This window comes from Filicampus tigris, chromosome 13, assembly GCF_054856515.1.
Source record: "Filicampus tigris isolate MCC_2025a chromosome 13, RoL_Ftig_1.0, whole genome shotgun sequence".
Classification (NCBI taxonomy): Eukaryota; Metazoa; Chordata; class Actinopteri; order Syngnathiformes; family Syngnathidae; genus Filicampus; species Filicampus tigris.
Genome location: NC_141229.1, coordinates 23,592,868 through 23,608,348, shown reverse-complemented (window position 1 = coordinate 23,608,348; position 15,481 = coordinate 23,592,868). Strand labels below are relative to the sequence as shown.

The following is a 15,481-nucleotide window of genomic DNA, read 5'->3' as shown; positions in this document are numbered from 1 at the left end:
TAGGACAGGAAACCACTGAGAAATAATAGTACCAAATACAGCAAATAAGGGTTGCGGGGCGTGCTGGAGCCTATCCCAGCTGTCTTCGGGCAGTAGGCGGGGGACACCCTGAATTGGTTGCCAGCCAATCGTAGGGCACACAGAGACAAACATCCGCACTCACAATCACACCTAGGGGCAATTTAGAGTGTCCAATCAACTTACCATGCATGTTTTTGGAATGTGGGAGGAAACCGGAGTACCCGGAGAAAACCCACGCAGGCACGGGGAGAACATGCAAACTCCACACAGGGAGGCCAGGGCCGGGATCAAACCCACGACCTCTGAACTGTGAGGCGGACGTGCTAACCAGTCGACCACCGTGCCGCTCGACTGCAAACATGTCACTCTGAAAGTATTGCATCACAAACTCACAGCAACCTTAAGAAATGAATCACACTGGTAAAAAGACTGTAAATTGGCAGAAATACTTCCAGTTGTAAGTGAACTAAGGCACAGAGTTACAAGAGGAGTCGGAGTAGGCTGCGGTTGACACAGAATTCGGAGGAAAACGGTGGCTGTATAGTGGTGTGCTGCACCAATACAGCCTGCAACACAAAGGAATGGTTAAGCCTACATTCTGGTAAAATCATCCAGAAATAAAACACCATTCACAATATATTAAGTGTTCTCACCTCAATAGTCAACCTGTTCATAGGGTTCTCTGCTGATGTAGGCTATTTCACTTAACCCTGGTCTTGGGGTGTGGTACACTTGGCTACCGATGATCAATTTGGGTTGGGGGAAACAACCATTCACCAGAATAATGACAGCCAGTTGGTTGTCCTGGAAAAATCATATGTACCAGTTAAAATAAAAACAATATTATTTGACTCATACCTTCACTGGGGCATTCAGACCCTCCTCTGATCTCAACTGGCTGCATACATGGCGAGAACAAACGTGAGTTTGAGAAATCTCACGTGATTTAATAAGGTAGGCTGCCTTCTGTCTGCTACATGTTGTGGCCACTGGGTCCTAGTGTCCCACATGTGTGTGTGTGTGTGTGTATATATATATATATATATATATATATATATATATATATATATATATATATATATATATATATATATATTCAGTCGCAAGGCACACAGAGACAAACAAACAACCACACTCACAATCACACCAAGGGGCAATTTAGAGTGTCCAATTAACAGGGGTGCACATAACTGGTATGCAGGTACGCATTGCAACAGAAATTACTGATGCATACCATCATTTGCGTCACGACGCGCATTTGCGTACCTGTACAGACTAGTGGTGCACTGAAACGAATCATCTTTGACCCGTGATCGGTAAGGATCAAGCATCACGGTTCAGGACGGGCACAATCCGCAGAATGGTTGGTGAAAAAAACTGTGCAAGTATGTTTTGAATGTATATATCCGTCTTGTGTCTTTTTGTCTTTCCATTCCAACAACAATTTTACAGAAAAATATGGCATATTTTGGAGATCGATTCGATCATCAATTATTTTAAGCTATGATTAACTCGATTACAATTTTTAATCATTTGACAGCCCTAATAAATATATAAATAAATATATATATATGAATACGACATAAGCAGAGATACCATGGACTATATTGTTGTTTTAAATGACATACTACTCAGGCATATACCCTGGGGAGCAAATCATAGATTATTTACTTTTATTTGAAAAACATTGATTGCTGCAAGGGCGGCACGGTGGTCGATCCCGGCCCCGGCCTCCCTGTGTGGAGTTTGCATGTTCTCCCCGTGCCTGTGTGGGTTTTCTCCGGGTACTCCGGTTTCATCCCACATTCCAAAAACATGCATGGTAAATTGATTGGACTCTCTAAAATTGCCCCTAGGTGTGATTGTGAGTGCGGATGTTTGTCTTTGTGTGCCCTGCGATTGGCTGGCAACCAATTCAGGGTGTCCCCCGCCTACTGCCCGAAGACAGCTGGGATAGGCTCCAGCACGCCCCGTGACCCTTGTGAGGATAAGCGGTATAGATAATGGATGGATGGATGATTTCTGCAATCCCCACTCTATGAAACAAGGTATAGTCCAACAATTATTCATAAGAATAAGAAGGCCTTTATTGATCCCACAGTGGGGAAATTTTCATCGTTACAGCAGCAAAGATATAGTGCAAATTAGTCATGTTTGGTGCCTTTTAAATACAATTTATTTTTCACCACAAGCTCTGATTGTGTGAAAATAACCATACACTGTGATTCACCATCTCAAGTTCAGGTGGACTTATATGTTCTCTAAAGTCCTTAGACTGAGACCCCCCTGCTGATGGCATATTTCTCAATTTGGTTAAATCAAGGAGACATGGTGTCAGACCTAACAAGTACTCATTATCTTCATTGCCGGAGTACAGCAAGCAATTTACCAGCGGAGACATGGTATTGCTGAACGGAAATAGGCTGTGCAGGAGCTGAAATGACTTAATTATGTCGCGCATTGCTATCATCATCATTCCCATGATGTTACTTAAGTCTTTCTCACCCATTTCAATTTCTGTTTTTCATCAGGCTGCAGTGAAGGGGGATAATATTTGCGGAGATGAGAACATATTTTGACAAGGAGTGGTGTACTTCCCCACAGAGGCGCCGCCAAAGGACAGGCAAACCAGGCAATTGCTTAGGGGCCCAAGCTGCAGAGAGCTCTGATAAATGGCTGATATTGGCCCATAAATGTATGTTCCCTTAAAATGAACCCCCCCCCCCCCTCCCCGCCACCCACCACTCTCTCTTTAACAGCAATTAAAACAGGTTAATTGCTTTTAACATTGTCGTGACACGCGTTTGTGAGCTACTCTTGAATGCACCACAAACTATCAGGGCACAGTGCGCACACACACTACCCAGATAGCAAGAGACGTGCTAACCAGTCGACCACCGTGCCGCCGAGATCAATCTTGAATTTGGGTTAAGAAGGTTGATTTTTGGTTAAAGTTGAAGACTGATGGTCAATCAACATTGATTCAACATTTTGTCAACATTGACGTTTGTGATGAAAAGATTGTATTGTATTTTGGTTGAATTAAAACGTTTGAAAGGTCAATGTTTAATTAATGTCTAATCTATGTTATCTTCTTTAGCCGAGGGGAGTGGGAATGGGGGGGTATGCTGAGGGTGACAGGTCTTTTTTTAAACCGCAAAAAGTGCGTGTGCGTGTGTAATTCTGTGTGGGCATGTGTAGATGTGCAATGTTTTCCTTGTGTAATTATTAAGGTCTGCGCTTTATTTATGAGATATTAGATCTGGTGTGGATCGGTAGTCAGGTAACTGTTGAGATGAGTTTGTGGGTGAAAGTAGACCAAGTTTTGTTCAAGGAGAGTGTGTTGTCATGGAGAGAAGCGGTCATCTTTTCTGTTGATATGTGGTCTATTAAAAGTTTTTTCAAGTGGGTAATGTTAAATTGATTTCTTGTTTTCCAATTTAGGAGGATTGTTTTCTTGCTGATAGCCAGTACTTTGAACAGCATAGTATTTGTGTGGTGATTAAGATGCATGACAGATAAGTTTTCCAAGATGCAGAGCTGAAGGCATAAGGGGATTTGGTGGCCCAGTATGTGTGCAAATGGATTGTGACTTGTGACCCAGAATTCCTTGACTGGTGTGCAGTGCCAGAGAGCATGTATATATGCAGGGGTGCACATAATTTTTTTCAGCGTTTTTTGTATGAGGGGGAAAAAAATAAAAAGCGAAATAGAACTTTGGGTAACACTTTATAATAAGTACACACTAATAAGCATTAGCTAAGCATTAGTTAATACTGAATGCCTCATTTACATAGCATGTTTCTGACATGAATAATCATTTGTATATAATTAGTAAACACAACTATAAATGTTTTCGTCATCATTAATAAGCATATTGGCTAAGCATTTGTAAATGCTGAATTCATCATTTAAAAAGCATGCGTCCTACATGAACAATCATTATGTAGTTAATAAACAGTTACATATGGTTTACTCATCATCAATAAGCTCATCCATAATGTGCTTAGTGATCATTTTCATACTTTTTTAATGACATATTCAACATTTCTTGATGATGTATTGCATCATCCACCAATCAGTAATTCAGAATTTTGATTCCTTTGAATTCATGTCTCAGCCATCTCTCACAGAGACTAATTCTTGTCAACAGTGGTTACAGTGACTGCATTTGACATTTTGTATTTTTTCGAAATGTCTTGAATCAGTCTGCCGAATGCACCATCAGCGTGTTTATTTGCGAGCCATTCAGTCCACTCAATTACTGCAAGGTGGTCAGAAAGCAAATTGTCAGTGCGATTTCCCCTAAGCCTCCAGATCTCCTCCTTGTAGGATCTCCAGGCCCTCTCAAGATGCTGGGTATGGGCACCAGTTTGCGGATTTACATACCATCTGCTGTGATTGACAGTGTGATGTTCGTACCCAAGTGCAGAGAGTATACGATAGGCACGCCACTTATCACTGATAACTGAAGATCCATGCCTCACATAATGGACAGTCATGGGGACTAGACGTCGTTGATGATGCCTCACACCTAGCATCCCAAAGACCCACTTTTTTCGTTTCCAGCCACCAGCTTCCTCTCCCATACTGATGCAGAAACAAAACAACAAACACAGATGTAAACACAGGGGTGCACAGAAATGGGACGCAGGTACGCATGCACAACAGAAATCACTGATGCGTAACCGTGCCCATGTTGAAAGGAAGTTGCCTTAAATTACACTTCAACGTCTTTTTCATTATGAAAGAAAAAAATAAAACTTTATCTTCATTTATTTTATAAAAATACTTTTGCTCAATAAATAATTCAAAGAAAACATTCAGCTCAAAATGTCTGGCAGGATACCTTGGAATTTATACATTGTACCACGTACAAAATAAGAATGTATCTGCCTTATATTGCGTTATGTTGTGATCTTAAATGCTAAATGGCCATTTTAGACATTAGGAGTTGATTTTTTTTATGGGCGAAAACGTTTTGTAAAATAAATGAAGACAAAGTTATATTTAGCTTTTTTTGCTCATACAAAAAACGATACGATCCGTGACTCAAAATCCGTGACCGATCCGAACCGTGACTTATGTGATCCTTTCGACCACTAGTGAGTACCAAAGACAATCTCCTGGTACTCATGTGAGTACCCCAGGTGTCCCTTAGTAAATAGATGCAGTTCATGTACAGGTGGGCATAATAACAAATAATAACAATAATAACATACATTAAAACAGACTCACAATATTGCTGTTCTATATGCAATTAGATAAAAACACATAATACACAAAATAAAGCATAGTTTGTTTTGTCAATGATTTTAGAGACATAAATATTTCTTTTTTCATTTACCTTTGAAGATGTTCTCAGGGTCTACGATTACAACAGTTTGACATGATGGATGACACAATTGCAGCTAGTTCAACAATTCTCACTAAAATGACCAAAAAAATAAGGGAGGTCTGTGTCACAGCAGTTGAAAGGATGTGAAGACGTACAGGCCAGCAGAAGAAGGGAATTTGTTGTGATCGATGAGAGCCATTTTCGGCACAAAAGAAAAGTGAGTTATAGGAGTGCCTATGAAAATTTGTCAAATAGAGTCAAAGAAGTTATTGTTAATAGAATGTATCTGTTTACACAGGGGTGCACATAATTTTTTTCACGGGGTACTCACATGAGGTCTGCGAGATTAATATTATTGCATAGTGCCTGTTCAGTTTCCAACCAACATGAATACAGATTGGAGGGGGTGAGCCACTGATTTACGTATTTTAAATGACTTGATGCATGATAAAATTAAAACTTTGGGGCTTCTAATCCGCCTCGACACTTTGGTTTCTGTAGTGTTGATAGTTTTATACTGCGAGTTTTATTTTTCCAGTAAAATTTTGATATTGCTGAATTTAGGGTGTTGAATCAGGATGAATTTAGAGAAATGGGCATCATAGAGAATAGATACAGACATTTTTATTATCAAAATTCTATTCAGGAGTGAGATATTGGCAAATTTGTCCACCGATTAGAGGGACACTTGGGTCAGGGTGGCCATGTTTTTCACTAACAAGTTCAGTTTATATATTTTTGATCAGGAAAATTAAACATGGTGTTATTTTCTATCTTATCCAATCATTTTGTAGAAATTAATAAGCTACAGCATGAATAACGCCCACTTTTAACAAGGAATATGGCCACGCCCCCTTCTGTTCTATCCATGTCTGGATGGGAGTCACGACGGGAATCAATTGCGATTTGTTCATTGGAAATCATTGTACATAACTCGCTTATAACATCCAAAAACGGTGATCAATTGGCACCAAAACCTTATGTGGACATCGCTACTTAGAGTATGACCACTTCAACATATCACAACGATCAACGTCTCCACGGTTGACTTGTGTGAGAATGAGGAAATGTGGAAGTGATCAGATACAGGTGGAGCATAGAGGCTGGGAGGACAAACACACTCGCACACTGCTTCTTTGCAGTCCACAGTGAGGACGTGTGGGGCATAAAGCACCAGTCGGTATATTTACAGAGACTGAAGTGGGAATGAGTAATTGAGCACATTAACTTAAACAAGGATTGGTGCCATTTTTTTCGACTGTAGGCGACATTAATACTTACAACACACTGTCATCTAGAAAACGTCTCAACACAGCAGCTCTGACTGTTGTTCTGAGTCTGAGATTTTGTATTCCGATTCTCCCGACGACAAAGTAGAAGGCCAAGCTATCAGACAGCTCGGAATTCAACCATACTGCTTTAAGCCTGAAGCCGAAGAGGGGGAAGCTAATCCTGCTCCCACCCCGGACACTGGCGACGAAGATCAAGAGAGACGGCTTGGCAACAATTGTTGGTGGGTATTGTTATGATTGTATTTCTTTTTAAATGAATCAACAAAATGTTATATTGCTTGATATATGTAATACATGTAGTTCTGATGAAACTCAGTTACATGGTGGCATATCGTGCAAAACAAAAATTGATTTTGGGCTTCTTCTGTGCGATTGCAAATGTTTCCTCACTGTAGACCAATGTTACAAATCACTCATCTGTGTATGTGCTGTATTTTCGGCCCCAAACACGTTTAACTTAATACAGCCAGTTTTCATCTGCATTACCACACACACCGGGTGACATGCCTGTTTTTCATACATATGACAAATGCCCGTGCAACAATGTGAGGCACACATACGTCTACTGTTATTTGCACTAGTACATGCACTGTCACTTCACTATCATTTTTCAGCTCACATATTCCTCTATCCTGTACTAGCCACGTCACTTGCTTATTTCAGCGATCATTCCCAGGACTCTCACTGGACAAATTAGAACATTTGATATTTGATTCATGTATGAAGTACATGAAGATGTGCCCCAATGCCAACAGTGGAGGAGAGCACTTGTTGCAAGGAAATTCCACAAGTGGTGGAGAAGATGGATAGCTTTTCCGAGGAGCTGGACTGCATCACTCAACACCCTGGATTCTCTACAGTCTGCTTAGACACACATGTACTAGAAGCAGTATACTACCAGTACAATGCACAGTATGGCAGAGAGGTGTGAAGCCTCAAAACATGAGTTAGTCTTTTTTTTTTTTTTTTTAATAAATATGTATATACACTGCAACCTGATCTTACATTTGGCTGGAATAGCTACAGCCAAAATAGTTTTCTGAAGTTCACCAAGATGCACAAATTAACTTAGAAAAAAACAAGAATATGATAATGAGATGACTCATCAAACTGTGCAGTGCAAATCACACTTGTCCTGCCAAGCCCGTCTCATTTCAGTCTTTTTTTTTAGCTCCACAGTTTACTTACTTTTTCATCCTTTGGGAATTTATGTAGGCTGACCCCTTCTTTCGATGTGTTTCTACACCCAGCCACAATGCATCGTTTGGGCATATTTGTTGCCTGAAATATTCATAATTCGTTCCAAAACAACCGACAAAGCAAGGCAGAAAACAATCGTGAACTGCTTACGCCCTCCCTTCAATGACGTCGTCAGGCTGATGTGTCAGTCAAGCAAACTCCACCCAATTTGTGGGCGGGGCAAAGTCCCCGGACAGTCTTTCCAAAAATACCCTTAAATCACTTTTTTTCTGGGGGGAATTTTAGTGCTGACAACATTTTTTAATACACACCTATCATATAAGCGTCAATGTTCATCCCACCCAAGTGTCTCTATAAGGTCCTTCTGTAATAATTTGAGGAATGTTGTGAAACTAAGGTCAAACAGCTCTGACGGCTTGGGGGATATGTTGATTCCTAAATATTTAATATTAACTGTTGGGAGGTACAAATGAGAGGTAAGGGCTGCCACATCCTTCTCATCCATGCATAGAGGTAAAAAGGTGGATTTTAATAGATTGAGTAAGTAATTAGAAAGTGTTGAGAATGACTTAATAACGGAGAAACATCTTTGTAATGATGAGTATGTTCTTGTGGGAGGATTAATATGTCATCTGCTTACAGGATTTTTTTATGTTCTGTGGATAGTGTTGAGATACCTTTAATGCAATTATCTTGATGTACTCAGGCAACAAGTAGTTGAATGAAAATTGCAAAGAGTGATGGAGGGAGTGGACATTCCTGTCTAGTGCCATCGTGAGCAGTGAATTGTTGTGAAATCAACCCATTAGTGATAACTGTGGCTGCGGGTACTGTATTTTACATTTACAATATACATTTTCCGGCGCTGCGCGAGTGGCCACCCGCTACAGCAGCTCCGGCTCACCGGTGAGCCTTTTCGTGTGTTTTTGTACCTTACTATTATTCAACCTCATACCTTTTTCACATAGTTGATGGTCGTAAACTTGCATAGCAATGGACACCCAAATTGCGGTATTCTTGCTGCTGCTGGTGGCAATTTTTTGCGTGATCGTGTCCGCAGACTTGGCTCGGAGCCGCATCCCCATTGTTTGCAGACGGAATCAGCTGTTAGCACTCCGTGCTAACCCCGCGCCGGCTCCCGGGGCGAGACCCGATCTCCCCCGTGAGCTGAGGAGGAAGATACGGGGATCTTGTGCAGGGGTTAAACGCCGGGAAAGGAGGAGACAATACCATCCCGTTCTCCCGTCTGTTATCATGGGGAATGTTAGATTTCTCCCCAACAAGATGGACGAGCTAGTGGCGCTTAACCCGGCATGAGAGGGACTTCCAGGAGGCTAGCCTGATGCTATTCACGGAGTCGTGGCTAACAGCGCTAACGCCGGACGCGGTCGTAGAATTGGACGGCTTCCAAATCATATGTGCGGAGACAGGACGCTGGAGAGTGGTAAGAGGAAGGAGGGCTGGCTGTGTTTGTGAACGATAGATGGTGTAATCCTGGGCACATCACGATTAAGGAGCAGCTTTGCAGCAGGGATATTGAGCTGTTAGCTGTTGGCATGAGGCCATTCTACATCCCGCAAGAGTTTAGTCATGTGATCGCGCTGACCGTCTACGTCACCCCCGCTGCCAACGGCGACACAGCCTGTGATGTCTTGACTGCAGCCGTGAGCAGGCTACAAACACAGCACCCAAATGCCATGCTACTCATCTCTGGTGACTTCAATCATGGCTCCCCTTCCTCCTCTCTGCCTTCATTCACACAGTATGTCACCTGCCACACCAATAAAACACTGGACCTTTTCTATGCCAACACCAACGAGGCATACACAACACTGCCCTTCCCCCCGCTGGGCAAAGCTGATCACAACCGGGTGGCTCTCCAGCCTGTGTACAAAACTCTGGTCCGCAGGCAGCCAGCTGTGACCCGCACGGTTCAGAGATGGTCTGGAGAGGCCGAGGAGGCCTTAAAGGACTGCTTCAGCACAACTGTGTGGGAAGTATTCAGCGATGCTCACGGGGAAGACATTAATAGTCTAACGGACACTGTTACAGACTACATACATTTCTGCATGGAGAACACCATACCCACTAGGACAGAAAGGTGTTTCTCCAACAACAAACCCTGGAACACCAGACATAAAAGCTCTCCTGAAGGAGAAGAAGAGGGCTTTCGCGTCAGGCAACAAAGAGGAGCGGAAGATTGTGCAGCGCCAGCTGAGGAGGAGGATCAGAGAGAGGAAAATGTCCTACAGGAAGAGGATGGAGGAGCAGCTGCTACAGAATAATGCCAGGGGAGTCTGGAGGGGCCTGAAGACCATCTCAGGCCACAAACAACCCAAGACCCGGCCTGTGGGGGACCTGCAGTGGGCAAATGAGCTGAACCTCTTTTTCAATAGGTTCGATCAGATGCCTGCACCCACTCAGTCTCTTCTGCTGCAGCTTCCACCTACTCCTCCTGCTGGGTGTGTCACCCCCTCCCCTCTTTTCTCCACAGTCTCCAGCTCCCAGCTACACCAGACAGCCACCACTCCCTCCTGCCCACCTTGGTCTTCACAACATCTCAGGTGAAGAACTAGCTGAAGAAGATGAAGGCGAGGAAGGCAGTGGGTCCAGATGGCATCAGCCTCCAGCTCCTCAAATCCTGCACAGACCAGCTGTGTGGAATTGTCCAGCACATGTTCAACCTGAGCCTGAAGCTGGGCAGAGTCCCCCAGCTGTGGAAAACATCCTGCCTGGTCCCGGTACCAAAGACCTTCCTCTTCCAACTCAGGAGACTGAGGTCTTTTGGGGTTCAGGGGACACTCCTCAGAAACTTTTATGATTCGGTGGTTGCATCGGTCATTTTCCAGGGAGTGGTCACCTGGGCAGGTGGCGTCTTAGCCCGGGACAAGAAGCGGCTGGACAAACTGGTCAGGAGGGCCGGGCTCTGTCCTGGGCTGCTCCCTGGACTCAGTGGGGGACAGGAGGATGATGGCCAAGCTGTTATCAATGCTGGACAACCCAGCCCACCCCCTCCAGGGCACCCTAACAGCACTCCACAGCTCCTTCAGTGGCAGACTGTTACACCCTTGCTGTAAAAAGGAGAGATTCCGCCTCTCCTTCTTGCCTGCTGCTGTCAGACTCTTTAACAAGAACATTGTGTAGTCTCTACAAACTGGCGGACATTAGTGAAATTGTGCAGTCCTGCACCTGAGCTTATATCGTTCAATACTCAACATTCGGCCCGGGACAAGAAGCGGCTGGACAAACTGGTCAGGAGGGCCGGGCTCTGTCCTGGGCTGCTCCCTGGACTCAGTGGGGGACAGGAGGATGATGGCCAAGCTGTTATCAATGCTGGACAACCCAGCCCACCCCCTCCAGGGCACCCTAACAACACTCCACAGCTCCTTCAGTGACAGACTGTTACACCCTTGCTGTAAAAAGGAGAGATTCCGCCTCTCCTTCTTGCCTGCTGCTGTCAGACTCTTTAACAAGAACATTGTGTAGTCTCTACAAACTGGCGGACATTAGTGCAATTGTGCAGTCCTGCACCTGAGCTTATATCGTTCAATACTCAACATTTAACCCCACTACTGTTAGTCTAGTTTTATTTTTATCCAATGCTGTTCCTTATATTTCACTGCAGCACTGTCACTTACTTAGAGTATTTTTCCTCTGTACTATGTACATGCTAAAATGAGTGTTTCTTCACACTTTATATGTAGATGTATGTTGGTGTGTATATACATGTGTATATGCACATAGTTACTGCGTATATTTCCATAGGTTTGATTCTGAAAGTTTGCCATTAATGTTATACACTAATGGCTACATTATGCCGCCGTCTCTGTGTGACCTATGTCTTTACTGCTGTAACACTGAACATTTCCCCACTGTGGGATCAATAAAGGCCTTCTTATCTTATCTTATCTTATCTTATCTGTATATAGTGCCCTAATCCAGGTGATGAATGACTCTCCGAATCAAAATCTTTGTGAAGTTGCAAACAAGAATTTCCAATTCACTCTATCAAATGCCTTCTGCGCATCTAGAAAAGGAATTATGGTTTCGTATTTCCTATTGTTTGAGAGCTGTAGTAGTTATGGGATGACTGCCTTCCTTTAATGAAAGTGGTCTGATCTGGATATATGATGGATGGAATGACCTTTTCAATTGTATTTGTCAGTGCCTTGCTTATGATTTGTTTGTCTGTATTGATTAAAGAGAGAGGACAATAACTAGATGGCAGAGTGGGGTCTTTGTCAGGTTTTAAGAGTAAGGTGATTAAAGCTGTGTTCATACTGGAAGGTATTGTGTTGGTTGTGAGGATTTCTTATATATGTCAAAACGACGTTGGATGGCTAGGTTGTCTTTGTAATACGAAAACATTTCACTCTAAAAAAAAACTTCCGTCTTAAGTTAAAAATAAAGTTTAGAATATTCTTGCTTTCTCTGCTTTAGTCACATACATGTAGTACTCAGTGAATGAGGTAAAAGGAAAGAAGGAATGATTAACAATCACACTGTACACTGTGTCCACTGATAGTGTAGTGGTACACACGCCTGAGTTGTGTGCGGGCAGCGTGGGATCGATTCCCGCTCAGTGACAGTGTCTGTGTGTGCCCTGCGACTGGCTGGCGACCAGTTCAGGGTGTAGTCTGCCTTCGCCCATTGACGGCTGGGACAGGCTCCAGCAACTCCCCGCGACCCTGTATAGGATAAGCGGTTTGGAAGATGACATGACTGTACACTGTTAAAAAGCAAATAAGTACGTAGCTGGGCGCTTGACCCTTTTTTGCCCGTCGGGCCGCGACCCTCCACCCTTGACCTCGGTACCTTTCCTACCCTTCCCACATTCATAAACATTGTCCATCACCCCCCCCCCCCCCAAAATAAAATAACGTGCATGATGCTAACGGAAGAGGTTTATTTAATGACAATTAGCTGGCTAACTTACTATTCAAACCCGCTGTGGACACGCTTCAAACGCGCCACTTACTCATGTAATCACCCAGCTGCGTGTACTTACTTCCATTGCGAGCCCTGGGGTTGGCTTTGTCGTATTGTATGATTATTTGGGTGCAACAGACGAGTTACTTATTTTCCACACTTACCCTCCTTCACACTTCCCGGCCTTCAAAAGTATGCCAGCAAACCACTACACAGCAGTTTTGCTACAGCATATTTCCGGAAGTACGAAAGTGCATGATGCGCCAGTGTCATACTTGAGTGCTGCGCGCTGCTTGAATATACTCCCGGACACAAGTTGTTTTGAAAGAAGCCTAAAGAGAAGCCTTTCACCGAGTAGGCTTCTCGTTGGAGATGAAATTTGGCCGCCTCGCGAGCACGTCACACGCATGAGGGCCGATCCATTTCCAGCCATGCTTAGTCCATCCATTTTTAAAAATTTGTCACCCCCCCACTCCTCCGCCCCAAAAATGGGCATCCGGCCGCGCCGGAGGGTCCAACGGGTCCGGCCCAGGGACGGACTGCCCAGCTCTGCTCCCAAGTGTAGGCACTCACACCACTCAACCCAACATGGCGGCGAGTGAGTAAGACGGCAGGAAACCCTCTCCACTCAAAACTTCGCCTAAATAATTAGTTCGCCAACTGATCACACTCAAGCCATAAGCTTCAAGCTGCCGAACAAAGACCGAAATGCCCCCAAAACAACCAAAACAATCTAACAAGGACCGCGATGCTCCAGATCTGTGCAACGCCGCCACTCAGGCTATTGCCTGTCCAAACTTTAGCACTGACGCTAATGCTTATGCTAATCCTGCGGCTACCCCTGTTCCTGTAATGGAGGCCTTGCTAAAGAGTATTTCAGCGGCTGTAGCAGAAGAAGGACACCGTATTCTTAAGTCTGTGAATGAGTCAATTGGGAAGCTTGAAACCAAGCTGGACAGTATGGTGAAGCGCATTGATGATGCTGTTGCTACTACAGCGGCACTTTGCTCTCCAGACGGAGGCTGAATCTTGAAGCTTAAATCTGAAGCTTGAATCTGAAACTCAAAGCCATGGAGAAAACTAATAAGGATCTGAGGGACAAAGTCACCGACCTGAAATGTCGCCAAAAACGGAAGAACATCAGGCTGCTAAATCTAAATGATTCAATCAAATGGAGCGACCCGCTCGTGTTTTTCGAGGGCTTTATTCCTAAACTGCTGCAGCTACCTGTCCCGTCTGTAGCGATCGACCGTGTCCATCAGGCATTTGGAGTACCTGGAAATGGACGTCCGCGCCCGGTTGTGGTGGAACTCCAGCGTTCTCAGGATGTCTCAATGGTGTTCGAGGCAGTTAAACGCCTTGGGAATCTCCAGCATGACTGACGTCCAGTGCGAATCACCCGTGACATCCCACCTGATGTACGGGCTGCGAGACGAGCCTTCAACACGGTATGCGCAGAGCTCATCAAAAAGAAGTTACGCTTCAAAATGGCATATCCAGCTGTTCTATCCTTCAAGGCAAACTGCGTAATGAAGACATTTAAAGATCCCAACGAGGCTGAAGCTTTTCTTTCAACCACCATGTGACTGGTAAGGTAGCCGAATGACTTTGCGATGAACATCACTGGCGTGAGTGCTAACCTGCCCCTTTAACTGTATGATTGAACTATGATTATTTGTGTAATAAGGGCTAAAACATTTTTTGTTAAATGGCAATACAGTATATGGAGAGGATGTAAACTGAAAATTGCTAAGATTTTGAGTGGTGGAATATTAATGATCCAAAATATAATGATACAAAAAAACTATGGGATTAATTGATATAAATTGCAGCAGTGAGTATAATAAATTTGAACATTATCATCGTACCTCCATAAATTGCACCTGTGAATATTGTAATATCTGTTCTTTGTTTTGTGCATGTTCTGGCTGGGCCTATGAGTAGTGAGTGACGTCGAGGGGACGAGCCAGGTTGGGAGGGAAGTTGGGCTCGAGTGAGTTGTATGATTGAGCGCATGGGCCTGAGTTGTGGCCACCAGCAGCTCTTGTGTGAATGTTTTCTTTTCGTTACGATCTCTTATTAAAAACGACGATCAGATTGCATCAGCGACTGTGTGCACCTTTGACCACTCCGAGGGGCATTACAATATTATTACCCTGAAGATCTAAAACAAAAGAAGGATCTTTCACCTTCATTTATGCACTTAAATATACGAAGTCTTAAAAAACATCATGATGATCTGGTTTTACTTCTTGCCAGCACAGGCAATAGTTTCGATGTTATTGCATGTAGCGAAACGTGGATGAATGATCAAACGTATGTATTTACAAATAAGACGGATACTTGTTGTATTACAAAAACAGAATTGGTAAAATAGGAGGAGGGGTCTGTCTGTATGTAAACTCTAATTATTCAGTAAAGGAGCGTAATGATATGACTGTTGATGATGGTTGCTCTGATTCATTATTTCTTGAAGTAAAGACAGCTAAGGAGAAAAGTCTCATTATTGGAGCAATATACCGACCACCCGCTTCTGACCATGAGCACATTTAGAACTCACTTTGAAAGTCTCCTACTACTTTTAAACTAGACAAATAAAAACTGTATTATCATGGGGGACTTTAATATAGATCTATCTAAAAGTGATACAATAGAAATTGATTTTCAGAACATCCTCATCTTTTTATCCAACTATTGATAA

General features: G+C 43.5%; 1 long non-coding RNA gene across 1 annotated transcript in view; it reads right to left on the bottom strand.

Moving 5' to 3' along the window:
- Positions 1-271: 271 nt before the first annotated feature.
- The window catches only part of LOC147137983 (uncharacterized), a 46,312-nt gene continuing 31,102 nt past the window's right edge, over positions 272-15,481 (bottom strand). The window contains exons 3-4 of the long non-coding RNA XR_015089431.1: positions 675-825; positions 272-587 (exon numbers count right to left, since the gene is read on the bottom strand). This is a non-coding gene — a long non-coding RNA (uncharacterized LOC147137983). The remainder of the gene's footprint in view (positions 588-674; positions 826-15,481) is intronic.